At 38.0% G+C, this 20,939-nt stretch overlaps 1 long non-coding RNA gene across 1 annotated transcript in view; it reads left to right on the forward strand.

Annotated features, from left to right (window-relative positions):
• LOC132540717 (uncharacterized) overlaps nucleotides 1-20,729 on the forward strand; it is a 54,289-nt gene extending 33,560 nt beyond the window's left edge. Inside the window, exons 3-4 of the long non-coding RNA XR_009551879.1 lie at nucleotides 4,537-4,663; nucleotides 20,645-20,729. This is a non-coding gene — a long non-coding RNA (uncharacterized LOC132540717). The remainder of the gene's footprint in view (nucleotides 1-4,536; nucleotides 4,664-20,644) is intronic.
• Nucleotides 20,730-20,939: the final 210 nt, after the last annotated feature.

Below are 20,939 nucleotides of genomic sequence, written 5' to 3' on the forward strand. Positions count from 1 at the left end.
ATCAGGACTGCAAGTGTCTCTCTATCTCTATCCCTCTCTATCATGCCCTTCCCTCTTGATTTCTGGCTGTCTCTATCCAATAAATAAATAAAGATAAAAAAGTTTTAAAAAATATATTTAACAAAAGTATGGCAGTTAGAGGCCATGATGAAACTGTTAGTTATTGGTCATGGTTTAAGTTCAGTTGAAATTATCTCAGTCTACATGATTTGGTTCTGAATATACAGTTAATTAGGGGGAGGGGAAGTCTTCAAAGTTGTTAAAATAGAACACATGAATATTTTAGGATGTCTTGTGACTGCAGAAGTTGAAGAGCAAGACAGAACCATAAGAGCAGTGTAGACTCATGTAGGGAACCAACTGCCTTAACAAAATGGCTGCCCCATGTCCTGAGTCAGGCTATGTTACAGGCGTTGGAGTGAACAATCAGCTGGTAAACGGGTAAGCCCTTTCATGTCTACGCACTGGAGCTATTGCAGGCTGGGTTTCCTGGGAAACAGATTCAGAAGGGAGAACAGGGAGCTGCTGAGAAGGATTGTATGATCAGCACAAGTAGAGGGGAGGCAAAAAGCAGGACTGGGAGATGGTGAGCTGTAATAGATGGACCACATGGATGGAAAGTCTCAGGTGAACACAAGGGAAGTCAATCCTGAAGCAACATTCACTTGAGAGATTCCTGATTGGGAAGGAAGGCCAAGCCTTTCTAAGTCTTCTCACTTGCCACCCGCACCAAGTCCTGGTAAAGGTGACCTGACCTTGAACAAATGAACATCCTTCAACTAAGGGGTTCCCTGAAAAGGGGTCACATCTGAAGGTGGCTATTCTGCCAGTCAATCATGTTGAGATAGTTCTATCCATGGTCATGAGTCACTAGGTTTTAGAAACATATTCACATTGGTCAAGGTTTCCATTTTAGATGAATCTGTTGTGATGTCCAATGTGAGTAGAGATACCGTTTATGTAATTTAACTAGTCAAATCATGTGGTCATTGAAAGGGCCCCTTTGACATCATTGATAAGAAGATGCAACATATCCAAGTCACAAGCAGTCTCATTCTATTGACTGAAAGCTATCTAAAACATGGATCACTGGCCATCATATGTCTAACATGCATGTATCATATCATAGCCTATTTAGAAAATTCACTGAGAAAAATTCAAAACACCCTCTGCAATTAATAACCAAGACTGCTAGAAAATGAATTCAATAGCTACACACAGAGAAAATAAGGGTCAGAAGATCAAATATTGTTTAAAAATAGAATTTACTATCATCAGAGTGTATTAGCATTTTTCCTCTTTCTGTTCTGCACCACAGACATTATGCTGCCTTTGTGGAGCTTTCTCAACTTTCTTTATAGACAAGAAAAAGTGCAAAGTATTCATAAAAATATGTTAGAGGTTATATCTCTATATCCCAGGTTTTTATTTAACCATGAAATGTTTATTATTGTTATTACTTTCCTCCATGAACAGAGAATCTTTAAACTATCATCCACAGTCAATCACCCAGGGTGATACCATTTTAATTAGCTTTACAGCTTTCTCAGGGTACAGCTTTCTCTTTGGTTGTTTTTTTTTTTTTTTTGACAAATTAAGGGGAAAAAAGAAGCCTGTCTGGGTTTGTCCTAGTGATTTCAAGTATCCTAGAATGAAATGTTTTGAACTAGAAGGAAATATATGTTTCAGATGAATAGCAAAATATGTTTTGTGTCAAAATCTAACCAGCTTGACCTAGTCTCTTATAGTCTGAGTAGCCTTAATGAATCCTTCATCAAAAAGATAACTTTTTATTTAGCTGTTGCAGAAAAAAAAAATCATTAAGTATATGTTACTCGAAGACTTTCCTTTATCAACCCAATTCTGAACTAAACACTAAAGAGAAGCCCTTAAAAATAATGGTAAAAAAAAAAAAAACTGAGCTAAGAACTTCAAGTTTCATTTCACTCCTTAGTCCCTAAGCTCTAAATATTATAACAAGTTCAGTGTGAATTCGTGAAGGTTTCAGGATAGAGAAAGTTCATGCACCGACCTGCAGACACAAAGAACAACGGGAATAGGCAGAGATGACATGTGTTGCTCTAACAGCTTCAATTAAAGTTAGACCTTATGCCCAGAGGTTCTGCAGTTTAGCTCCTCTTATAAAAATGTCCTTCTCTTGACATCAGCATTTTGTCTCCTAGCAGAAGCATTCCGCTGAGATTTGAAGCCATCTCATCAACACTCCTATGTTAAGCGTGCTGTTGAGAGAGGGCTGCAGTGTCTGGGAGCTGGAGGCTGTGCAAGGCTACTCTCTCAGCTCAGCTCCTGAGCTGGCGCTCCTCCAGCTTCTCTGCTAAATACATAATTAAATCTTACGGCCGACGTGGTGTGATTCATTCCCATAAAGTGTGAAAACAAACAACTGTGCATGCACTGTCCCCAATTTCAAATTGAAAACAAAAATATCCTGGAATCTTCCATTTCCCTTAAGTTCCAAACGCAATTAGACCATTTTAAAAGATGAGTCGTCTTCCAGTTTCCATGTGTTAAATCCAATCTGTCAGTGACAGGGGGGCGGGGGGGGGGGGGGAGGTGTTGGGGGGGGGTGGACCGCAAACGGCTGTAAAATGTAACATCTTGGTTTTCACTCTTCATAATCAAGTGCTCAACTTGACTTTGTCCCCCCCTCAGAATTACCAAAATGTCATTGCTCTCTCATGTCGAGCCTTTGTTTATTTACCAGTTTACAGCCATGAGCAAATGTTCACAAGTAAGTAACCAGACCCTCCAAGCACTGTTGACAAATGCAAGCTCAGGAACAAGCAGCAGTGTGACAAAGGGCAGCTATGATGTTAACTCTGGCCTCCTTCCATAGACCTAAGTCAGGGCTCTAAAGGAGAAGCCCCAATCCTCTCCCAACACCCTGACTAATTTCTTCCTGCAGGTCACAGGTCTGTTTATACTTCCAGACAAACTTCACATGAAATGAATTAAATTCTCCCAACTGCTTCTGAGAAAGAACTCACCATGTGAGAGCAGAGAGTAAAACTCCCACTCCCCAGATATTTACAGGAGGTTTGTCCTAGTAGAAGGCAAGCTAGAACAGTAGATATATCCGGAAGAGAGGCAAAGCACAAGGATCCATTCAATAATAAGTTATATGTATGTACACACACACACACACACACACACACACACACACACACACACACACATATATATATATATATATATATATATATATATATTGATTTTATTTTAATGAGAGAGAATACAGAGAGAAAGAACAGAGCCCTCCTCAGCTCTGGCTGATGGTGGTGCTGGGGATTGAACCTGAACTCTCAGAACCTCAGGCAGGAAAAATTTTTTCTATTTTTATTAAGTGGATAGAGACAGTCAGAAATTAAGAGGGGGAGGAGGAGATAGAAATGGGGAGAAACAGAGAGATACACTGCTTCACCACTTGCAAAGCTTTCCCTCTGCAGGTGGGGACCGGGGGCTTGAACCAGGGTCCTTGTGCATTGTAATGTATGTACTCAACCAGGTGGGCCACCACTCGGCCCTCAGGAAGTCTTTAACAGAAGCAAAGTAAAAGAGTCTGGGGTGGGTAGGAGGGGAGAGTACAGGTCCAAAAAGGATCACAGAGTACCTAGTGGAGGTTGTATTGTTATGCGGAAAACAGAAATATCATTATGCATGTACAAATTATTGTATTTACTGTCAAATAGAAAACATTAATCCCCCAATAAAGAAATTTTTTAAAAACTTATATATATATATATATATATATATATTCCCTTTTGTTGTCCTTGTTGTTTTATTGTTGTAGTTATTATTGATGTCATTATTGTTGGATAGGATAGAGAGAAATGGAGAGAGGAGGAGAAGACAGAGAAAGGGAGAGAAAGATACATGCCTGCAGACCAACTTCGCCGCCTGTGAAGTGACTCCCCTGCAGGTGGGGAGCTAGGGGCTCGAACCAGGATCCTTATGCCGGTCCTTGCACTTTGCGCCATGTGCGCTTAACCCTCTGTGCTACGGCCCAACTCCCCTGGCCAAAAAAAAAAAAAACTTTAACAGAACCATTATGTCATTTCCCCAGCCCCATTAAATAATAATTTAATATTATTCAAATTATTATTAGCATTTAAATAACAATAATAGCAAAAACTTAAAATTTTAATCCTCATACCCTAAAGGCAGATTTTAGCTAGCATGTAGATGTAAAATGTATGACAGTTATTGTGGTAGATTCCATGCAGAAGTACAGTATCTGCCCTCAGAGCACATATCTATCCCCATCGCCAATAACCAATACTCTCCTGACACATGGTCTTCTATGGCCCATATCTGGCTCCATTCTATTGCACTAACACATTTCCTTACACCACACATACACACTTTCAAATAGGCACTCCCCAAAGCTGATGCCATGATCATCTATGCCTTCTACACTCTAGCCATGTAATTTGTCTTCTTGGTATATGGTGCATGCATTGCTGCTTCTATTTTTTTCAAATGTTTTATTTGTTTGTTTGTTTGTTTGTTGGACAGAGGCAGAGAAAAATTAGGAGACGGGAGAAAAGAAGAAGATAGAGAAGGAGATTGACAGAGAAATACCTGCAGACCTGCTTCAACACTATTGAAGCTTCCCCCTACAGACATATTGGTATATTTGCTGGTATGTATTCTTTTCTCTCCACCTATAAAACTATCAAGAATTCACTCATTTTTAATATTTTTCAAGGAAAACCAAGAACAGAATTTAAAGATGTCCCTACTTAAAAAAAAAAGATTACTGCTTAAATAGACAAAAAAATGAAGAATAAATAAGTAAAAATCTCTGACAAACTTATAAATGCAGGAGATTAAAATAAGAATATTTAAAAGGGCTGGGGATATAGCATAAAGGTTATGCAAAAGATTTTTTTGTACCTGACATGCAGAAGTCCCAGGTTCAATGCCCAGCACCACCATAAACCAGAGCTGAGCAGTGCTCTGGTCTTTGTCTCTTTCTTTCTCTCTCTGTATATCTCTCACTAAAATAAATAAATAGAATATTTTAAAAAGAAGAAATAGCATTTAAAAATATCTCTAATCAATGTGTTTATTATACTTGTTTCCTTCCTTTTTCCTCTATATGTACAAATATCATAGATATTTTACACTTATGAAAATACAGCAGTTTTTTGATAGATGATCACATTTACTTAACACTTCCACCTAGCATGACTTGCTCTGTTATTATGATATTTGTGCATAGTTTATACACTTTATATAATATCGCATCAACACAATATAACTTAGAAAATCCTCTACTATCAAATACTCCCTCTTCATTGCTACTGATACCTTCAAGCATTATTATGACATTAAAAACAAAATTCTACTGAGTAAATGGTAAAAATTTCACTGGCTTTATTCAGTGATTCATAAATCAGACCAGAAGCATACAATCTAACAGATAAAAACAGCTACAAGGAGTTTTGCAAGTTATAAAGGCAAATGGAGCCAGAACAAAGGAATTATACCACTCCGAAAAGCAGAGTGATTGTTGTAAGTGCTTTAGGATATGTGGTGCATTAACTAACTAATGCTGAATAAGCTAGTTTTTAATATGATTACTGATTTAACTTAATCTTCTGGGAAAAAAAGTCAAAGATGTAGCTAAGTCTAGTTTTAGTGATGTGGGATTTACCAACAGTGGGCTGGCTCCCTTTGGGACATACTCTTACACTTTTCACAATAATATAATTTTCCACTTTCATTGTTAGTTCTTCTGCTTGGAATTACAAGCATCACTACAGTTTCACCTATGCACTTTTCATAAAATTATTTTGATTTTTTTATATTACCACCAGGGTTATCACTCGGGCTCTGTGATTGAACTATAAACCTATTGTTCCTGGCAGACATTTTTTTTTCTTTTCTCTCTCCCTCTCCTCCCTTTATTTTGTTGTTAGAGGCAAAGATGAATGTAGAAGGAAGACAGAGATAGAAAGGGAGAGAGAAATAGAGACAACTACAGCACTGTTTCACTGCTTATGAAACCTCCCCCCTGTAGTTGGAACTGGGGGGGTTGAACCTGTATCCTTGCAAATGGTAATGGATACACTCAGCTGGCTTTGCCACCACTTGGTCCCTCTAATATGCACTCTTGCAGTAGTTTACTACCTGGTCCTTGGGATACCCTTCACTGAGTACTCTCACCTAATAGACTGTGCCTCTCCCCACTCAAAATCCTCCCATATCTTCCTCAAATTAAAAGCCAAAGTCCCAATAAAAACCTTGATGAATCTATTTGCAACTGACCTGTTACCCAGCCCCTTGTTATTTTTCTGACCCAGTTTATAATCCTTCCCACACATGCACACCCAGCATCAGACTCAAGAGTGTCCTTATTGCCCATTAGACTAGCAATCCAGTCCTCCCCACATGGATGTAAAGGCTGTCTCATCTAAACCCCATTATATTTATTGCATTAAGGTATATTCATTCCCTCCTCTCCTTCACATCTTTACTGAAACAGAGACTTGTCGATGGAGTCTTAAAACCATAATTTCTATGTCAAATCCTACTATATATTTCCCACAGAGTTCTTTCACACAATCTTATACTTTGAATTAAATGTCCTTCTCTACCACATATACTACAGACTCTATTCTATAAGTCAAGATTTATAACTTCTTTATTTATATTGTATCCATGGCCCCTTGAAAAAAAATTTATGTGGCAACTAATTGGTACAGGCTATTGAATACAGGTTGAATACGTGACTATTATGAACTGACTTTAGCTTTAGTCTTTGTCTACATTCAAGAATATCTCTCAGTGAGCTGAGTAGAAGTTGTTCTGACTCCATTTAGGTATAAAATCAAAAAGAATTGAATCTCATCTTTCCATCTCAAAAATGTCCAGACTTTTTAGGTCATTGTTACTCATGACTAGTAGAGTACCCACAAAACACTTAGACACTGTTTCAGTTAGTTGTGTTTCCTGATTAATAAGAGTTAGCTGTTTTTGTTCCCACCTATTTATGTTTATAGTATTTGCTATAATTATAGAGTTATATTAAATATATATCCACAAACAAGAAGACTATGGATATTGAAACAGTATATATATAATTTCTTTATTGGGGAATTAATGTTTTACATTCAACAGTAAATACAATTGTTTGTACATGCATAACATTTCCCAGTTTTCCATATAACAATACAAACCCCACTAGGTCCTCTGCCATCCTTCTTGGACCTGTATTCTTCCCCCCACCCCCACTCCAGAGTCTTTTACTTTGGTGCAATACACCAATTCCAGTTCAGGTTCTACTTGTGTTTTCTCTTCTGATCTTGTTCTTCAACTTCTGCCTGGGAGTAAGATCATCCCATATTCATCCTTCTGTTTCTGACTTATTTCACTCAACATGATTTTTTCAAGGTCAATCCAAGATCAGCTGAAAACAGTGAAGTCACCATTTTTTATAGCTGAGTAGTATTCCATTGTGTATATATACCACAAGTGCTCAGCCACTCATCTGTTGTTGGACACCTAGGTTGCTTCCAGGTTTTGGCTATTACAAATTGTGCTGCTAAGAACATATGTGTACACAGATCTTTTTGGATGGGTGTGTTAGGTTCCTTAGGATATATCCCCAGAAGCTTTTCAATTTGATATAGTCCCATTTGTTTGTTTCTGCTTTAGTCTTCCTTGCAATTGGGTTTGTTTCATCAAAGATATTCTTGAGGTTTAGGTGGGAAAGTGTTTTACCAATGTTTTCCTCTAAGTATTTGATTGTTTCTGGTCTAACATCTAGGTCTTTAATCCATTTGGAGTTGATTTTTGTTTCTGGTGAGATAAAGTGGTTCAGTTTCATTCTTCTGCATGTTACAACCCAGTTTTCCCGGCACCATTTATTGAAGAGAAACTCCTTCTTCCATTTAATACTTTGGGCCCCCTTATCAAAGATTAGATGTCCATAGGTGTGGGAGTTTAGTTCTGGGCTTTCAATTCTGTTCCACTGGTCTGTTTGCCTATTTTTGTTCTAGTACCATGCTGTTTTGATTATGATGGCTTTATAATAAACTTTGAAGTCTGGGAGTGTGATGTCTCCATTTCTGTTTCTTTTCCTCAAGATAGTTTTAGCAATTCTAGGTGTTTTCTAGTTCCAGATGAATTATTGTAGTTTTTGTTCAATTATTTTAAAGAAGTTTGGTGGAACTTTGATGGGTATCACATTAAATTTGTATATTGCTCTGGGTAGAATATTCATTTGATGATGAGCCCTAAGACAGCAGGAACCTCACATTCCCACTATAGAGCCTAAACTTCCTCCAGTCCTGGCACCCTAGAGGAGGGCCCACTTTCCCATATGCTTCTCCCAATTCTTATCAAATAATATTGCATCCGCTGATGGCAACCTAATCAACGCAATGAGTGCCACCCCGGCATGCTTCACTTCAGACTGTGTCCAGAGACTTCAGGTGTGGAATGACAACCCTTCACTATCATTACTCGGGTAAAACCTTTCCTTTCATAGTATTCTCTAATTCCATCCCACGTGGTTCACTTCCTAACAAAATCCCAAACCCTATATATAGACCAAGTTTCATTAGATAGAGCATATGTCCACACGTATCCATAAACTAGGGCAAATATATACCTGAAAATAGTAATACACTAGAGTTTGCAGTGAGTACCCCCCTAACACTTCATTTCCACTATTCCAAGCTTTGGGTCCATGATTCTTCAACAATTTGTTTGGCTTTGTATGTTAACTCTCTTTTCAGCCAACAGGTTCCAGATGCCATCAGGATGCCGGCCAGGCTTCCCTGGACTGAAGACCCCACCAATGTGTCCTGGAGCTCAGCTTCCCCAGAGACCCACCCTACTAGGGAAAGAGAGAGGCAGACTGGGAGTATGGATCAACCAGTCAAAGCCCATGTTCAAAGGGGAAGCAATTACAGAAGCCAGACCTTCCACCTTCTGCAACCCACAATGACCCTGAGTCCATGCTCCCAGAGGGATAGAGAAAGGGAAAGCTACTGGGGAGGGGATGAGATGTGGAAATTGGGTGGTGGGAATTTTGTGGAGTTGTACCCGCCCCATCCCATGATTTTGTTAATGTCTCCTTTCTTAAATAAAATATAAAACCCTAGAAGAAGAAAAAAAAAAAAAAGATATATCCCCAGGAGAAGAATTGCAGGGTCATAGGGTAGGTCCATTTCTAGCCTTCTGAGAGTTCTCCAGATTGTTGTCCACAGAGGTTGGACGAATTTACATACCACCAGCAGTGTAGAAGGGTTCCTTTGACCCCCACAACCTCTCCAGCATTTGCTGCTGTTACCTTTTCTGATGTATGACATTCTCACAGGAGTAAAGTAGTATCTCATTGTTGTCTTTATTTGCATTTCTCTGACAATCAAAGACTTGGAGCATTTTTTCATGTGTTTCTCATCCTTTTGGACTTCTTCTGTGGTGAGTATTCTGTCCAGATCCTCCCCCCCATTTTTGGATGGGGTTATTTGAAACAGTGTATATTATTATCAATGTACCAAAGAATGCTTTAGTAAAACTCATTAATGGCAAGTCACTAAAAGAAAAGATGGCAAGTCTGGTAATAATAAAAAAAATAATAGCTGTAAAATATAGAAAAAGATTTCACTTAATTGTTGTTCTGCAAACCATTCTTAAGTACTTACTACCCAGCCTTCCAACTGTAAAAACCTGAAAACTAAGAATGATTCAATAGGGTATGATTTATGTAAAAGTAAATCACAAAAATATGCCAACCATTAAAGTATAGGCAATGTCAACATGCAGATTTTATGTTTAAAGTTAAAATGAAATACTGGGGGTTGGGCGGTAGCACAATGGATTAAGCCACATGGTGCAAAGGAACCTGTTAGAGCCCCCAGCTCCCCACCTGTAGAGGGGTCAGTTGTTTCACAAGCAGTGAAGCTGGTTTGCAGGCATCTATCTTTCTCTTCCCCTCTCTTCCCCTCCTTTCTCAATTTCTCTCTGTCCTATCCAGCAATAACTACAACAAGAGCAACAAGGGCAACAAAAATGAGAAAAAAAATAGCCTCCAGGAGCAGTGGATTCATAGTGCAGGCACCAAGCCCCAGCAATAACCCAGGAGGCAAAAAAAAAAAAAAAAATTAAATTAAATATTAAGGCATAATTATAAGTAGAAAATGTGCTTCAAAAATTAATCAACTTTATAATTTAACTAACCCCCAGTACTAACACTCAGCTTTGTGTCCCTCAGTTTTCTTATCAACAAAATGGCATTGCCTACAATGAACATGTATTGTGAGAATAAAACAGTCACACATCACATAGTGCCCTGAAAATCTATTAGAAATGTAAGCCACTGTTATAATTAAGTGGGTTTAAGGAAAAGCTGAAAGTAATAAAAAACACCTTTGCTTCTTCATCCCCCTTAGACATATTCTGTTCTGGAATTATCAAGGTATTTTTACATAATACTGTTCTAAACTTGAGAATTCAAATGTATCAGGTATTCCAAGCATAACTGGAACAAATTCAAATGAACATCATATTTCCATTCAAATCCAATTTTACTCCATTTCCCCCTTGCTTGGTTTCAAGTCTCAGAACACTCTCTTTATAACTGATTTCACCTCTCTAGAGTCTAGAAATTCACTTGGGTCAGCCCCCTACCTGGGGCTTCAGCTAGCTTCCGAGAGCTGTATACCAAGGAGATTCCTACCACAGAGGCTTGGTTGTTTGCTGAGATTCAGTCCTGAAGTGATCCATGCATGTAAATTACCTGCAAAGAGAAGACAGGACAGCTGCTAGGGAAGGATACCCAGTTTTAGATGGGTTGAACCATCTTAACCTTTCCAACCCATTGCCTGGACTAAATTAGCAACAATCACTCTCCTCCTGGCTAAGTAGCCATTCTTCATCCTTCTGTGAATGGAAGCCATTGATTTCATCAACGATGTGGTAGTGAGCCCTAAGATGTGTTTCAATGCTAATGTGAGGCAATGGAAAGGGTTCTACAGATTTCTAAAGATTCCCAATAGGATAAGCACAGGAATTGATTTGCTGGACGTGAAATTTGGGCTGAAATCTTTGCTGATTAAAATAGAGTAATTTTATTTCAGTTCAGCTCTTTTTTTTTTTGTTTTGTTACGATCAGGTACAATTGTTTTTTATTGTCTTTGTTTTATTTAGTGGATAGAAACAGCCAGAAATTTATAGGAAAGAGGATGATAGGGAGAGTGACAGAGAGAAACCTTCAACACTACTTCACCGCTTGTAAAGCTTTCTCACCTACAGATGAAGACCTGACACTCAAACCCAGGTGCTTGCACATTGTAACATGCACTCTACCAGCTTCACACCACCACTTGGCCCGCTTAAGTTAAACTCTTTAGTCTCGATTTTCTCATTTCTACAGTAGGAATAAAAATGCCAACCTTGTAGTAATGGAGACTATATATATTAACATTTAATAGTTATGTGCTATTTTTCAGTTATTTATTTATTCCCTTTTGTTGCCCTTGTTGTTTTATTATTGCAGTTATTACTGTTGTTGGATAGGACAGAGAAATGGAGAGAGGAGGGGAAGACAGAGAGGGGAAGAGGATGATAGATACCTTCAGATCTACTTTAATGCCTGTGAAATGACTCCCCTGCCCCTGCGTGTGGGGAGCCAAGGGCTCGAACCCAGGATTCTTACACCCATCCATCCATGTGCTTTGCGCCATATGCGCTTAACCTGTTGCGCTACTGCCCAACTCCCTAGTTATGTGCTATTTTAATTAAGATATATTTCAAGTATCTATTTGTCAGAACATATAAATGAATAGATTTTTTACTGTCATTCTGTAACTGGAAATAATAAAATTCTATCTTAAAACTATATATGACTGAAAGACAAATCAAACCGGTGAGGTATGGTAAACTTAAAAAAAAAAGTTTCCTTACTTTTTCAGTAGGGATAAAAGATGTTTGTGCAATTTGAAGAATTCGAGATTTCTCTCTTTGGAAGTTGTCACACACAGATTTTCCACTTACATACAGGTATGCATCCTCCTTACTAGTGTCAGTCAAACAGAATGTAGCCATTACAGAAATATTCCAAATCAAAAAACAGCAGCAAACATGAAGATAGACACACAAATTTCTTGTTTTAACTCTGTCTTCAGCATTCCACAAGTCCTAGATGTTCAATTTTGTCTCAAAAAGAGTTTTAAAATTGAAAGTCATATAGGTTTGGCTCATATTTTTTAAAAAATATTTCAAGATACTTGATTTATTCTGTGTATTTCAAATAACAATTTACCTAGTAAGTATAATAGAAATGGTGCCTCTGCTCTTATATTATTTCTAGTGGATCAAAATATGATAATTTAAAAGATCTAAGTGAATAAATTTTTAGTAAATCACTATATATATATATATATTTCTATACATATATTTGCTCATTATTTTCTATAGTTTTTTACTTCCTTTCTAAGTCACTCCTATACCTATTACTACTTCGAAATGTCTCCCTCCTTTTTTTTTCTTTTTCTGAGTCATGATGCAATTGGAGTTTAGAGCCCTCTAGCAATCTTCCCTTAACATTTATCCCACTCTGGGAATACGGAACAAGTTTATTTTTGGGGTGCAGAAGTTAGAAGTTCTGGCTTCTGTAGTTTCTTCTCCACTGGACATAGGCATTGGTAGGTGGATCCTTAAGTCCAGCCTGCTTTTATCTTTCCCTAGTGGGGTAGGGCTCTGGGGAGGTGAGGTTCTAGCATATTAGTGAGGTCATCTACCCAGAGAGGTCATGATGGAATCATAGTGAAGCTTTCGTTTAAAGACCTGTTAAAAAAACTTTCCTCCCAGTTGGCACACAACCAGCTTCAATTTTCTCTCTTTTAATTATCTTTTATTTATTTATTAGATAGAGACAGTCAGAAATGCAGAGGGATGAGGTAGATAGAGAAAGAGACACAGGGAGACACCCGCAGCACTGCTCCACCACTTGCAAAGCTTTCCCCCTGCAGGTAGGGACTAGGGTTTCGAACCTAGATCCTTTTGTATGAATGCATGAATGCATTCATGCTCAACCGGGTGTGCCATGAATGCTCAACCGGGTGTGCCACCACCCGGCCCCCAACTTCAAATTTTCTAAAGGCTAAAGTTAAATGCTCATTGAACTGCTGTTTTCTGAGAAATATTACTGAGTAAAATTGAATGGTTGTTATGAGTGATTGCATTGAGAACATCAGTAAATATTGCTAAATTAATGTTTGAATTAATGAATCAATCAACTCAGATGCACTCAATAATAAGTTGACTAGTAACATAACACAAATAATACAATAAAAAGTAACAAATGGCTGGTGGACCTTGAGACAGTGCCAAGCTCTTTTATTATTTTCAATTACATTTCTTACTCTGATCACTGCAGATATACATGCAGCTGTGAGAAAACACCAGAGAACTTGCTAGCTATTGCCAAGTTTCCCACAATAATAACTTTCTGCCAAACTACTCTACCATGCCATTAGGAAGAGACTTTGGCATATCAAGGACGGTACCCTTTCATCACTACAAGGGTCCCTGGAGTTGGCCTTTATTTGAAGATATTTATTTGCTTTATTAATTACATATGAGAAAATATTATACATGAGTCAGTGGGAATGAAAGGCAAAAGCCAGAGCACCACTCAGACTGTCATGGGGGATTTAACTGGGAACTTGAGCCAGTAAAGTCTGAGGCTCTGCCAGTTGGGCAATCTCCCCAGACATTGGTGTTATAATTTTACATACACATCATCGTCATCACCATCACCACACACCCCATGTGTCCAAGAAGACTGACTTAAAACATGACAAGCATAGCTGACATACTTCTACTGCTGAGTTGAATTCTTTGGTTTTTCTTTATCACAGTTTGCTTGGTCCTCTAGGTTTGAATTAAGCTGGGCTGAGGTGACCCAGGGGAAGCTATTCTTCTCCCCAACCGTAGCCAACATCTAGATCTAGTGAGCATCTGCCCACCTATACCCACACACACAGACTTCTTTCGCAGGTTCTTACACTCCAAGCTAATAAGCTCCTTTCTTTTTCTTTTTTGTTTTATTATTGATTTAATAATCACTAGATTGTGGGATAAGTGGGGTACAATTCCACACAGTTCCCACCACCAGAGTTCCATGTCACATCCTCTCCACCGGAAGCTTCCCTATTCTTTATCCCTCTGGAAGTATGGATCAAAATTCCTTATGGGGAACAGAAAGTGGAAGGTCTGGCTTCTGTAACTGCTTCAATGCTAAGACATGGGCATTGACAGGTCAATCCATACACTCAGCCTGTTTCTATCTTTCCCTGGGCAGATGCCTTCACCAATGAGTCCTGGAACCCCACCTCCCTAGAGCCCTACCTCACTAGGGAAAAATAACCCCTTTTCTAAAAACCTCAGGGCTAGCTTGAAACATTCTTGACATCCCAGGGGTCCAGTAACTAGCTCACCTGGGTAGTGTACTACTTTACCACGTGTACAACCCAGGTTCTAGCTAGCCCGCATCACATTGAAGGAAGCTTCAGTGCTGTGGTCTCTCTCCATATATATGTATTTTAAAAATAAATGAGTATTAGAGCCCCTGGCTCCCCACCTGCAGGGGAGTCGCTTCACAAGTGGTGAAGCAGGTCTGTAGGTGTCTATCCTTCTCTCTCTCTCTGTTTTCCCATCCTCTCTCTATTTCTCTCTGTCCTATCCAACAATGATGACATCAACAATAATAATAACAACAACAATAAAACAACAAGGGCAACAAAAGGAAAAATAAATAATTAAAAAAAATTTTTTTAATGAGCAAATGACCCAGTGGTGGCTCACCTAGTTGAACACACACATTGTAGTCCACAAGGACATGGGTTCAGGCCACTAGTTTCCACCTTTAGTGGGGAAGCTATATGAACAGTGAAACATGGCTGCAGGTGTCTCTTCTTGTCTCTCCCTCTGTAATTTTTTCTTTTCCTACGGGGTTATTGCTGGGTCTTAGTCCTGGCCCTCTTTTCCATCTCTACCTCCTCTTTTCTATCAATTTCTCTCTGTTTCTTTTTCTGAAATAAATATTTTTTTAAAGAATTAAATAGAGGGAAATACTCTAACCCTCCACTTTCTCAGACTATATGAGTCATCAAAACTATATCAGCTAGGTTCCAATTTTTGCCAATATATACATACACACATCCTCAATGGAGAGGCATGAAGCATCATGGGAGAGGGAAGTCATGGGAGAGGGAAAATTTCATCCTTTATTCTAAGAGTTGAAAGATGAGTTATTCAGGTAGATGTGACATGTTTACTGATAAATCCCACTTCCTGACTACTTTCTTCTGGGTCTTAAAAAAGGGGGAGCAGTGATTGTTTCGTCTGTTAGGAAGAGGACCCAGAACAAAAGTTCTTCAATCTTTAGGGTCTTAGTTACTCTTATATAAGAATAAACATTGTTTAAGAAATGATCAGGGACCCGGCTGTGGTGCAGCAAATTAAACTCACATAGTATGAAGCACAAAGACCTGCACAAGGATCCTGGTTCAAGCCCCCAGCTCCCCACCTGCAAAGGGGTTGCTTCAGAAACAGCGGAGAAGGTGTCTGCAGTATCTTTCTCTTTCCCTCTCTATCTTTTACTCCTCTCTCAATTTCTCTCTGTCCAATACAAACAAAAAATTGATATGGATAAAGAGGGTATGGAGAGGGCTGGGGATAGGGGAACTACTTTGGTGTCCTGATGCATAATGGTGGAAAAGGACTTATGTTGGAGGTGAGAATGTTTAGCAAACATCTATTACATGGACATGAGAAATTTTATCCATGTGTAAACAACTGTTTTATAAACCATTAACTCCCCAATAAAATAAAAAGAATGAATTAATGAGAGAGAAAAGAAGAGAGAAAGAAAGAAAAAGAAAATTTGTAGACTTTGAAGGCTTACAGGGCCTTGATTAGCCTTAATTTCCCATACAAAGGTATGGAAAATTAATAAGTTTAGTCTGAGCATATTTTTGGTCCTTTTTTAAAATTTATTTATAAAAAGGAAACACTGACAAACCATAGGATAAGAAGTGTACAACTCCACACAATTCCCACCACCAGAACTCTGTATCCCATTAACTCCCTTGATAGCTTTCCTATTCTTTTTTGTTTTTAATTTTTTTATTTATAAAAAGGAAACATTGACTAAACCATAGGATAAGAGGAGTACAACTTCACACAATTCCCACCACCAGAACTCTGTATCCCATCCCCCTCCCTGATAGATTTCCTATTCTTTACCCCTCTGGGAGTATGGACCCAGGGTCATTATGGAGTGCAGAAGGTGGAAGGTCTGGCTTCTGTAACTGCTTCCCCACTGAACATGGGTATTGACAGGTTGATCCATACTCCCAGCCTGTCTCTCTCTTTCCCTAGTGGGGCAGGGTTTTGGGGAATCGGGGCATATTTTTTATTTAAAGTCTGTCTGGCTCTTTGGGAGAGTTTGATCCCATAGAATACATCAGTCATAGAATATAACCAGCTGTTTAACTGACATGAAAAGATAGCAACTTTTAGCATTAATTTTAACTTAGTCTTCTACTCTCCCTTTATATATTGGATTCTTTTTTTTTTATTTCACTAGGGTTATCAGTGGGCCTTAATGCCTATATGATCAACGTATCACTTCTGGTAGTATTTTTTTTTAATTCCTTTTTTCATAGAAACAGAAAGAAATTGAGAAAGGAAACACAGAGAGGAGAAAAGAAAGGGAGACACCTGAGCCCTGCTTCACAATGCAATAAGCTTTCCCCCAGAAGGTGTAGACAGGGGGGTTGAATCTGGGTCCTTACTCTTGGTACACTGTGTGTTCTACTGGACGTGCCACTGTCCAGCCCCTGGATGTTGGGTTTTGTGTTAGTGGAAATCTGTCAGCTTAACAGGAAAAAGTATAATAGTTCCAAAACTGCACATGCAACTTACTGAGTCGTTCTTTTAAAAATGTCTGGTCTCCTTTCTAATTAAGCTGAAAAACATGATCACGCTCTCACACTGAAGCCTTCTTTACCAGGAAAATATGCTAAATGTTTTACCCTATTTTAAAAGCGTTATTCACCATTGCCCTGAAAGCATCGCCATGTTATATACTTCAAATATCAATGCTATAAATAAATCCATTGAGCAAAATACTTTATCAGGAAATCCAGTAATATAGCTGTGCTAAACTGAAAGCTGTGAAAGTAAATATCACTTATGCAAATGAAGTACTAGTGCAGCTCATGCATCACTGGAGGGAAGTTTATATATTTATTGTCTAGAGAACAGAAACAAACCCCCCAGTCTGAAGTTTGGTAGAAATTTTCAAACTTATTATAAAATGTATATGAAATGTTAAATGCCTAGAATAGTAAAATGTTTCTTGAAAAATTAAGACTGATATGAAGGATTACTAAATTTTAAGACTTGCCCTACAACTAAAGTATATATTTTTATTTATTCAGGTTAACATGATACTGGCAAAATAATGAGATATATTAATAGAGCAGACTAAATAATCTATTAGTATATATTCTCTATTATAAAAAATCTAAAAGGACAAAGAAAAATATTATATCTGGTAATAATGCTGTGAACATGCAGGCATTGAGCCCCAGTGGTAACTCTGGTGGAAATAAATAAATAAATGAATATAAAAAGTAGATGCATTAACTCACTTGGATAGTGTACAATCCAGGTATGAGCCTGGGTCTCACCACATTGAAAGAAATTTTGATGCTATAGTTTCTCTCTCTCTCTCTCTCTCCTACTCAGTCACTGTCTCTATCAAAGAAAAAGGAAAGAAGGGAGGAAGAAGTGAAAGAGGGAAGAAAGGAAGGAACAGGAAAGGAAAAAGAAAAATTGACCACCAGATGTATTTGGTGGGAATGTAAACTGGGGTAGCCCCTATGGAAAACAGTATAAAGAATCCTTTAAAATAAAAATGACAACATGTCACAATACTACTATACCACTTCTAGGCATTTATATAAAGGAAGCTAGACAATAATTTGGAAAAAAAACAAAACATATGCAGTGCCAGATGATGGTGCACCTGGTTAAATGCACACACTGCAGTGAGAAAAGATGCAGGTTCAAGACCCTGGTCCCACCTGCAGGGGGAAAACTTTGCCAGTGTTGAAGCAGGTCTGCAGATGTCTCTTTGTCTCTCTCCCTCTCTATCTCCCCTCCCTTCTCAATTTCTCTCTGTCTCTATCTAATAATAAATAAGTAAAAATTTCAAAAAGTTATGCACTACTGTGCTTACAGGCACATGTTTTACAATGTGCTCATTGACAGAAAGACTGAATAAGGAAGTTGTGGGGTCAGCGAGCTAGGTTAGCACGAGGAGACAAAGAACTTACATGCCTGAGGCCCCAGATGTCCAGTGTTTCATCCTTGGCACCACCCTATACTAGAATAGAGCAATGTTTTGGACTCTTCCTCACATTATTTCTCTCATTAAAAAGGGAGGAGGAAAAGGAGAAGAAGAGGTAAAAGAGGTTGTTGTTTTGGGGTATATGTCATCCAATGGGATACTACTATACCATAAAATGATATCCTGTCTTTTGAGAGAAAATGGACAAAACTGGAGGTGATTATGTTAAAGGGAATAAACAAAAAAGTAAAGGTCAACTTCCAGATGGTTTCACTAATAGGAAAATCATAAATAACTAGATCAAGAAAATATTAATAATAATAACAATATACTGACAACCTCTGAATTACATGGCAGTTTGAAGAGGTGGTTATGAGGGGGAGTAGAATAGTGTAATGTCATTAAGATTTTAGCAGCAGTTATGGTGAATCATATATGTATGTGTGTATGTGTATGTGTGTGTATGTGTTTGTGTGTGTGTGAAACTACTAATATACTACTAAAGTCTTATGATACTGTGAACTAATATTAAATAATTCTATTAAAAAACATCAAAAATTAAACAACTCACTCTCCCAAATGAATGAAACATGAGGAAATATATAAGCTGTACAGAGAAAACATTGTCCAAATATAAACAAATAACTTGAATCTAGACTACACAAATACCCAGACAACTCCTTAATAAAAGTCATACACTAAGCATGAAAGTAAGTAAGAAAAAAATTGGCTTAAAGAGATACTTTATAAAATAAGTTATCATTGGTCAGTATACTTATGATCTGAAAAGTGGTCAACATCATTTGTCACCATGAAGAATCAAATTAAGGAAATGACACTCTAATATTGGAAATTGAAAAAGAAAGGACAACAGTAATTGTTGGCACAATGAAATTCTCACAAATTTCTGATGACTGATAAAACTTTTATTTTAAAAACTTAACATTTCCTTAGAAATCTACCTCATGGTCCATTAATTCAATTGTTTTATATTTATCTAGGCAAATGACATATATATTCCCAAAATCTTTTATATATAAAGAATGTTCATGAAAGCTTATGTCTTGTTATAACTACACCAAACAGGGAATAGTCTGGTTTATATCAGTAGCTGAACTCACAGTTAGTGGCATACTGGCACAATGTAAAACTACTCAAAGACTGGGGAGACAGCATAATGGTTATGCAAAATGACTGCCCTGCCTGAGGCTCTGAGGCTCTGAGGTCCCATGTCCAGTCCCTAGCACCACCATCAGCCAGAGATGAGCAGGGCTCTGGTCTCTCTCTCTCTCTCTCTTAATTGCTCTCATTAAAATGTAAAAAAAAAAATGAACAATTAAAAAAAACCTACTCAGCAACTACAGAAAGCAACTAATATATGCAATAGCATGCATAATATTTTGCCAAATAAAAGAGCCTTGTATAATAGAGTACATGCATTGCAATTCCGTGTGTATATTAAGAACTGAATAAGCAAAAGCAACTATGATACAAATAGTGTTGAAACAGTATGGGCTGGCAAACTAGCTTATGTGGATAGTGCACTTATTGTTTCTTTTTGTTTTGTTTTTTCTTCCACACATACAACACACATTCAAGCTCAGTTACCACTGTACTGAAGAAAGGAAAAAAAAAAAAAAGAAAAAAGAAAGCTTCAGTTCTGTGGTCCCTTTCTCTCTCACTTTAAATTTCTCTCTTTCTGTCTGAAAGTCGGTCCAGAATGGTGAAGACCTGCCTATGAAAAATAAATAAATAAATAAATAAATAAATAAATAAATAAATGGAAATGCCACTCAAGGAAGATGGGGTTTGAAATGAGTGAAGCCCAGAATGTTCCTAGCTGTATCATAGACTGTGAGTTCAGCCTAACAGGGATCTTATAGGCTGAATATGAATATACATGGGTCCTGTGTAAATTGATGTGGTAAACAGTTCATTGATGTGGTAAACAGTTCATTGTCTTTACATATTCTCTTCAAGTTTGGGAGCTATTCTGCCCTAATCCAGTTTTCTAGTTCTATTCTCAATTCCAACTGTATCTTCTCAGACAATATTCTTAGTCCACCTCCATGTTAACTATCAAGCTCAATCAAAAAGTACTAGTCATGAGCCCCTGGGAACATAACCTAACATAGATACTAGTTTCTTACCACCTAAAAAACCTATTCTCATCTTCTCTATTTCTACTTTCTGGTTCTTTTTTATTAAACATTTTGTCCTGCTCATATCTTAATTGTCTTTCAGACTCCAAGTTGCACATGCTATTATGATGCCATCCTGATTTCCCTGAGCAGATGACCTTACCACTGTGGTCCAGAACCTTGCCTTTACAGAAGCCTACCCCACTCGGGAAAGATAGAAACAGGCTGGGGGGTTGTGTATGGAATGACCTGCCAATGCCCATGTCCAGCAGAAAAGCAATTGCAGAAGCCAGAAGTCCCTCCTTCTGCCCTACAAAAACAATTTTGTCACTAGAAGTCCAATGAGCTCTCCATTGTGCTACAGAGCCACCTCTCCAAAAATAATTCTGTTCCATAGT

The sequence above is a fragment of the Erinaceus europaeus genome, chromosome 10 (genome assembly GCF_950295315.1).
Source record: "Erinaceus europaeus chromosome 10, mEriEur2.1, whole genome shotgun sequence".
Lineage (NCBI taxonomy): Eukaryota > Metazoa > Chordata > Mammalia > Eulipotyphla > Erinaceidae > Erinaceus > Erinaceus europaeus.